We start from the raw sequence: 7554 nt of genomic DNA on the forward strand, positions 1-7554 counted from the left end.
GCATTCGTATCAACTAGAACAACATGCTCTTAGGGTAAAATAATTTCCATACTATTTTAATAATTCTGAATAACTACTGCATATTATTTTATTCCTAGGCAAGCCTTAGGTAATCAACTTTAAAATAAAAAACAGAACTGTCTTTGTTTAATTGCCACCATGTTAAAATTAGTAGGCAAGCCTCATTCAGACTTCTTTTCTGAGTCATGCAATAAATCTGGTTCTTTTGTTATCACTTCGATACCTAGTTAGGATTTGAATTCAGACCTTAATTATATATGAGTCATGTTGTCTATGTGCATTACTTGTCGAGATGTATCTGAGCCTTCTATCTGTTTTTGTGCTTTCTCTCTTAAATGCAGTCTTATGTGTTCTTATTTGTTGCACAGTATTTTGCCTTTAAACATGAGGGTCTGCCTAGAACCTTCCCCCTTTTAGGATAGGAGTCCTAAATTTCTGTGGGATTGATAGGAAGGGATGAGTAACAGCATGCAATATGTAGACATGTGATTTTTGACCCTCCCCAAGATTTTACATATTTTAACATTTAAATATTTAGTTTAGGTCTAATATCGCTATTTTAACTAGGTTTAATCTTTTTTGCTTTATTTTATCACAAAAATAAAAACTACAAAAATAGTTTTCCTTTACTTAAGTTACTTGTTATTTTGTCAAGTTATTTTTGATTTATTCTACTTTTGATAAAATCTTAAATGAAAAAGAGAAGTAACGTGATTTATGATACTAAGATTTTCTTAACTTTGTTGCTATTTTACCCTTATATCAAAAGAAAAGAAAAAATATCTTTTTTTAGTCCTTACGATAGAATAGTTAATTTTTTTTTATTTTCTTATTTACTACTTTTGAATAACTAAAATTGAAGAAACAAAAGTGAAACAATTGAAAATTAAGTGGTCATCTCCTCTCAATTCTTGATCATATTAGATATACTGTACATGGCAATTTAATTTACACACTCCACTTTATTCTCACACACAAATACTTGGCAGCTTTTACCTATTGCAATGGGACCACACATTTTGGGGGGTTAAACCTTTCTTTTTCTCCAAGAATTTGAAAAAACAAACTTAGACATATATTAATTTCACCCACATTTGGGGAGGCAACAGACATCTACAGAGAACAGAAACGGCGAGATTAGCAGCAAAAAAACCCTTAGCCACCGCAGACCATCTCCTACTCCCTCACGTTCTCGCCATGGAAACCAGCCATTAAAATACCATGTAAACCTCCACTAAACAATCTCCAAAAACAAGCCAATACCTTCATTAACAACACATCCAAACACCTGTAAAATCTGGTCACCAACAAACTCACTTTTAAGTTTTCACCGCTATGGGTTTTCGAGTTTTCCGGTGAGGTTCGACCCATCAAGTTCGCTCGGCGAAGTAGTGGTCATTAGCTTTCCATTCAATCGAGTGTTTTGGGTTGAGGTGTTGTTTGGGATTCTCCGCTTCGACGGTCTGGTCCAACGTTGCGGATTCAAGTTTTTCATCTAAGGTCATCTATATTTTATTCTCTCATCTTTATAATTTTGGATGATTAATTGCTATGGTGATTATTTTCTGTTAGATTCCATGCTTTGACCTCAATTTTCTTTCCTCTTAATTAATGATTAGTTCTGTTTCGTTCTTGTTACCAGTCCCCTCAATGTTAAATCTAATTTTGAATATGGGTATATGAGATATTAACTTGGAATATTAATTGAAAGTGTTTGCAACATTATGAATTGGCTCTTAAAAGAAATGTGAAGAAAATTGGCATTTTTGCTGTTTTGGGTGTTGAATTGGGTTTAAGATAATTAGGCAGGAGATGTCATGTTTTATTGTTATTTCGTTATTATTAGATACTCGTTGAATGCTAGGAGCATGCTAGGCCGTTAACACTTGGGTAGGCAAACCTTAGTATTTTTGTTTGGTTTTTGAGGAGAGAGGTCGTTCCTTTAGTTAAAATTATCCGGGGAATGCCCCGGAGTATTTGTATATATTTTATTTCGGGCTATGCCCCGTAGTATTCTGTAAATGAAGGCCAGAGATTGGATGATACGAGGAAGCGTAGAATAGAACTTTAATATTTTTATTTTATTTTTTTGAATTCCCTTTTTTAGGGTAGGGACGACCTCGAGCCTTTTGTGTGTCTATTTCAGTTTGTGTTTTTCTACCTCAGTCTGAGTATTCTTTAAATCCAATTTGATCATGTACGCAACCGTGACTCTCACGGGACTTGGGGAGTACCTAACACCTTCTCCCCAATTCAAATGAACCCCCTTACCCGAATCTCTGGTGCAGACTTAGTTTTGGAGTCCAAAGTGTTTTAAAAGGAAAAATCATTTAAAAAAACGGTGACCTGGCACCCGGAAATTAAAGTCAGGTGGCGACTCTAAGTTATTTTCCTTTTGAATACAATTTTTTCACGTTCTAATTGGAAAACCCTTTTCACACTTTCAAAAATCTTTTTATTTTTTTAAGAGGGTAAAAAAAAGGGGTGTGACATCTCTGGCGACTCTGCTGGGGAATGGACTTGCGGGTTCGAGCTAGTACTTGATTTTATTGGATTTTAGAATATTTGGTTGAGGTTTTATGTTTTTTCATTAACTTTACTTAATTTTTATTATGTTTTTATATTTTGTTATTTGCTAATTGTTTATGTGTTTACAGTTTTTTCTTTATGTGTTTACTGCTTTATAACTGTCATCATATGCATTACCCGGTCAATTCTTTCTGCAATAAGTCTCGGAGTACGTGTCGCGTACATGAACTCTTCATTGAGTCACCGTTATTTTAGGAGGGGGGCCGTCAGACGTATGGAGTGGGTGGAAAGCTTGAGCAGCCACCATCGACCATATGCTCCCCCGAATTGCCTTGTTAGTGAACCCCAAACTTAGGTCAGCCTTTAGGTCATTTTTATTTGCATCATGTCATTTAGACCTATTAGGGATCGGTCCGAGGTACTGTGTCCCTTTGTAGGAAGCCTGTCCAAATTTTGTCAAAATGGGCTCGTGACCCAAAATGACATTTAATCATCCTATGTGCTAAATGTTGCATCTGTGAGGCTAAAAAGGTCATTTGGCAGACCGATATCTTGGAAAGAAGGGTGAAAAATGAAGAAAGTAGGGCCTACTTGCATCATTCTTTCATAGTTTTCCAAAAATAAAAGAAATTGATTGAAAATGAAAAATCCAAAAAGATTTTACACTTTTCCATTATTTTCCAAAAAATTCAAAAAAAGAGAAAAAGAAAATCCAAAAAGATTTTACATTTCTCATAATTTTCCAAAAATTCAAAAAAATGAAAAGAAAATCCAAAAGTTTTTACATTTTTCGTCATTTTTCGAAAAGACAAAAAATATAGTTTTTTTCAAATTAGGTGCATCTTCCCGAACTACGCGAACTTGATACTCGTCTTCTGGGGCGGGATACGTAGGCAACCCACATAGTGTCCGGTCTTCTTAGTAGGTCCTAGGTTCTTGGCTTCCGGAGTCGTAGCCAAATCTTGCATGTATAGCCATATTTGGCCACATCTGCCGTTTTTGCAAAAATAGGAGTATTGTTCTCAAAATAGTTTGTTATCTCCTGTCCTAATGCCCTGAGTCTACAATAAAGTGTCCTTTCAATTCTAAGGTTCATTCCTGTCAAATTTGCATGTCTAGTCACTTTTGGCCACATCGGCCATTCTTGCAAAATAGGGTTATTTTCGCAAAAGTGGTTCAATTACTCATGTCTTAGGATCTTGAGTTTCAACTCGGTGTCATATCACTTTAAGGTTCATCCATGTCATGTTTGCGCCCCTAGCCACATTTGGCCATATCGGCCATTTTTTCAAAAAAGGGTCAATTTCCGCAAAGTAATTTTTAAAGCCATGATTGTTGAGATGTTGGAGTCATGTAAGATTTAAATGGAGTATTTTTCATGTATTAGAGGTCAACTTTGTCAAGTTTGCACTAATAGTCACTTTCAGCCACTTAGGCCAATCTGCAAAATATAGCTTAATTGTGTTTTGCATTTGTCCACTAGGAAATGTTGTTGTGTCATGTAGTGTTCCGAGTCGCTAAGCATGTTCTCTACATTCAGGTATGGACCCGTTGATTCGATCCAAACTGCTGATGGTAGTAAAGATTCCCAAGAAATTTATCAAGTGGTGGAAAATGTTTTCATTGTTAGAGCAACATGAGTTAATGCAGAAATTGGGCACCATAACTTCTCTTCTTGATATCACACCTTGCCCAGACTTAGTGGAGGCGATGCTGACTTATTGGGATCCGCAAAATTTGATTTTCAGATTTGGAGAGTGTGAGATGACTCCTACCTTGGCGGAAATGTCTGGTCTCACTCGTTTAAGCTATATAGGCAAGGACATGATACTTCCCCGAGACCACTCTAGGACAAGATTACTCAGCGACCTGGGCCTGAAAGATAATAAGCATTTAAAATGTCTCGAGCAATCCTGGATATCCTTGGATTATTTATTTGCTAGGTTTGGACCACATGATAGTTTTGACGTCTTTTGGGATGCGTTCTGCACAACCAAGGTGAAGTGGGAAAGACATCGCCTCGAAGCTTTCAGCCTTGCTTTGTTAGGATTATTGGGTTTTCCATTAGATGAGAGGCACATTAGCACCCGTCTGCAGTCAGTGGTAATGGCAGTATTTCATTAGTAGCAATGCAAAATCGTTACCGTTGTACCGATGATCTTAGAAAAGTTGTACCGATCCCTGAGTGAGGTTAGGGGAGGTGTCAGATATTTTGAGGGAAGTAACCTTTTGCTACAACTGTGGATGATGGAGCATTTGCACACCGCTTCCTTACTTTGTCCCATCGACTGTGCCTTGAGGGATCGGGTGGTATGCATTGAGCGTAGGATGAAATCTCCTAAGTTTACATACCCAGTAGGCGTCACAGCTTGGATTGAGTTCCTTGGTTTGAGGACAAATGGGAATGTTTTTGGGCTTACCTTTAGCTACCTTTGGATGATATCTTGGTAGGGTGCCTCATGCAGCCTTTCCTGATGCTGATAGGACTCAAGTGTGTCAGGTTGTTTACTCCCGTTAGGGTAATGCGATAGTTGGGCAGAAGATAAAAGGATCCTCCAACTTTGAATCTTCGTAGGCACATCATGAATTTTCGCAAAAAGGCGCCTGACGAAATCAAGTATGTGCAATACTGGAACAATGCAAAGAATATGAAGAAAAATACATTAGTAGAGGACGTTGGGAGGCCTGAGTGTACTCAGGAGTACTTGATTTGGTTACAGTCCGTCCCGCCAGGGGTTAACACCCCATTTCCAGCACAACTTAGGGGTCGGGCAGTTCAGACGGATAATTTTGAGGAGGCATCGGACAAAGATCCCTGGGATAAGCTTGAGTTGATAAAGTCTCAGTTAGCGGGATTGGCAGCAAATGTGGAGCAGCATGGCTAGTATTTGTTTACGGTCAGCCTTCAGGATACGGGGGCACACGCCAGGGCCTTTATTCCCAGCATCGGTGTTTCTTTACGAGGCATGTTACAGAGTTTGAGCATGACGGACTGCCCAGGACCATCCCAGTCAGGACCGTCGCATTAAAGAGCAGCTTGATGAGTCATTCTATTTAGGTGTTTTGAGATTGTCTTATATTGTCTTTTACTTTCGCGTCTTGTCTAGGAGTACTGAGTCCTTTAGGTAGTGGCAGCGTTTGTCATAGTGTAGTCGAGTCTGTCATGTCTTTCATTATCATACTTCTCTTTGTATTTTAATATCAAAAAGTTTTGAACGAAAAATCCCAAAAAGCTTTTGTTTTTAGTTTATTTTCCATCACTTTTCAAGAACTACACTTGGTCTGATTCATAAGGGATATGATACGTAGGCAACCTACAACGGGTTCGATCAAATCATTTTTGGTTCAAAAAAGAGAGAGAGAGAGATAGAGAGAGAGGAGATAAAAGAGAAAAAAGGGATAAAAGGTGTTTGAAAAGAAAGAGAAGGAAGGATCGAAATGAGCAAATGGGGATGATGCCCTATGAACCTACGATCCTCAAAGCTATTTTAGAACCGTTAATTGTTGCTAGGTGCATTGCACGTAATGTGATATTATTATTTGATAAATGCCCTAATGCTAACGTGGTGGTTTTGTGTTGTTGTCCTCTGTTATCTTTATTTAATTTCAGGAAGGTGGTTAGTTTGTTGGTATCCTGGCAAGTCATCCATACAACACCCGATCAAAGCGTCAAACAGTCATGACTAACAAGAAATAGACACTGGAGTTGTAGACCCACCAAGGGAGATTGTTGAGTCGGAATCGGAATTGCAAGTGGAGGTCTGGAGGTTGAAGCACCAGATGGCAGAAATGTATCATGCCTGGATTTAGGGACACCATCCACCCTAGTTCCCTACCAACTACACAGAAAACCCTGTTTGCATTCCACCACTCTATCAATCCCAGATGCCCAATACCATTGATCTTTCCCCACAACACGTACCTGGTTTTACCCCTTACCACAACCACCCCGGCACTTCAGCCCAAACTGTTGATGCTCTGCCAGCCAAAACAACCTCATACCCTGCTCCGACATCTGCTCCTATTTTTGTACCCCCTCCACAAGCTACCCTCCACCGATCCTCTAGTGAGCCTGCATTCCCCGCTACAGATGCCCAATACTATGCATCGGAGCCCACCTTCAATGTCCCAGATCCTTACTCTTACACTCCCCAATTTGAGCCTCATGTTGAAACTAACAAAACACCCAAGAACGCAGAGCAAGAAGAGATGTTTAGGAAGGTATAGAGTCTGGAGCAATCATTGAGAAATATGTAAGGGTTGGGAAACCAGGTGAGTTTGGCCTATAAGGATTTGTGTTTGTTCCCCGATGTCCATCTGCCTGTCGGGTTCAAGATTCCCAAGTTTGCCTTGTATGACAGACATAGGGGCCCTGTAGCTCATCTGAGGGGTTATTGCAGTAAAATGAGGGGCGCTGGGGGAAAAGATGAATTTCTAATGGCATACTTCAGCCAAGGTCTGAATGGGGCAGCTTTAGAATGGTACACCCACCAGGACGCTAGTAGGTGGTACACATATGACGATATGGATCAGGCCTTCGCCCGACACTTTCAGTACAATATAGACATTGTTCCAGACTGCCTATCTTTGAAAAAGGTGGAAAATAAACCAGTGAAAGCTTTAGAGAATACGGGTTCCGATGGAGGGAGCAAGCTGCACGAGTCAATCCTCCGATGGAAGAAGACGAGATGGTTAAATACTTTATTCAAGCCCTGGAGCCCACTTACTATGGCAACTTAATCTCAGCCATTAGTAATTCTTTCAATGTTGTGGTAAAGATGGGAGAAATGGTGGAAGGGGGGCTCAAGTCGAGTAAGATCATGAGCTATTTTGCTATAAAAGCAACCACCTAGGCAATCCAGAGTGGTACCAAAAGTTTGTTAGTCAAGAAGAAGAAGGAAGATGTCGCTATGGTTGTTTCTGGATCATGGCATGGCTAGAGGGGTTCACCTAATCAGTACACCCATCCTCGACCTCGACCTCAAACCTATGCCCAAGCTCCAT

The 7554-nt window shown here is 39.5% G+C and overlaps 1 long non-coding RNA gene across 1 annotated transcript; it reads left to right on the forward strand.

The window, feature by feature from the left end:
- Positions 1 to 1027: 1027 nt before the first annotated feature.
- LOC107830701 (uncharacterized) lies at positions 1028 to 5807 on the forward strand. The gene is made up of 2 exons (XR_001658191.2): positions 1028 to 1521; positions 4091 to 5807. It is a non-coding gene; the product is annotated as an uncharacterized LOC107830701 (long non-coding RNA).
- The last annotated feature ends 1747 nt before the right edge of the window (positions 5808 to 7554 follow it).

The sequence above is a fragment of the Nicotiana tabacum genome, chromosome 20, assembly GCF_000715075.1.
Source record: "Nicotiana tabacum cultivar K326 chromosome 20, ASM71507v2, whole genome shotgun sequence".
NCBI lineage: Eukaryota > Viridiplantae > Streptophyta > Magnoliopsida > Solanales > Solanaceae > Nicotiana > Nicotiana tabacum.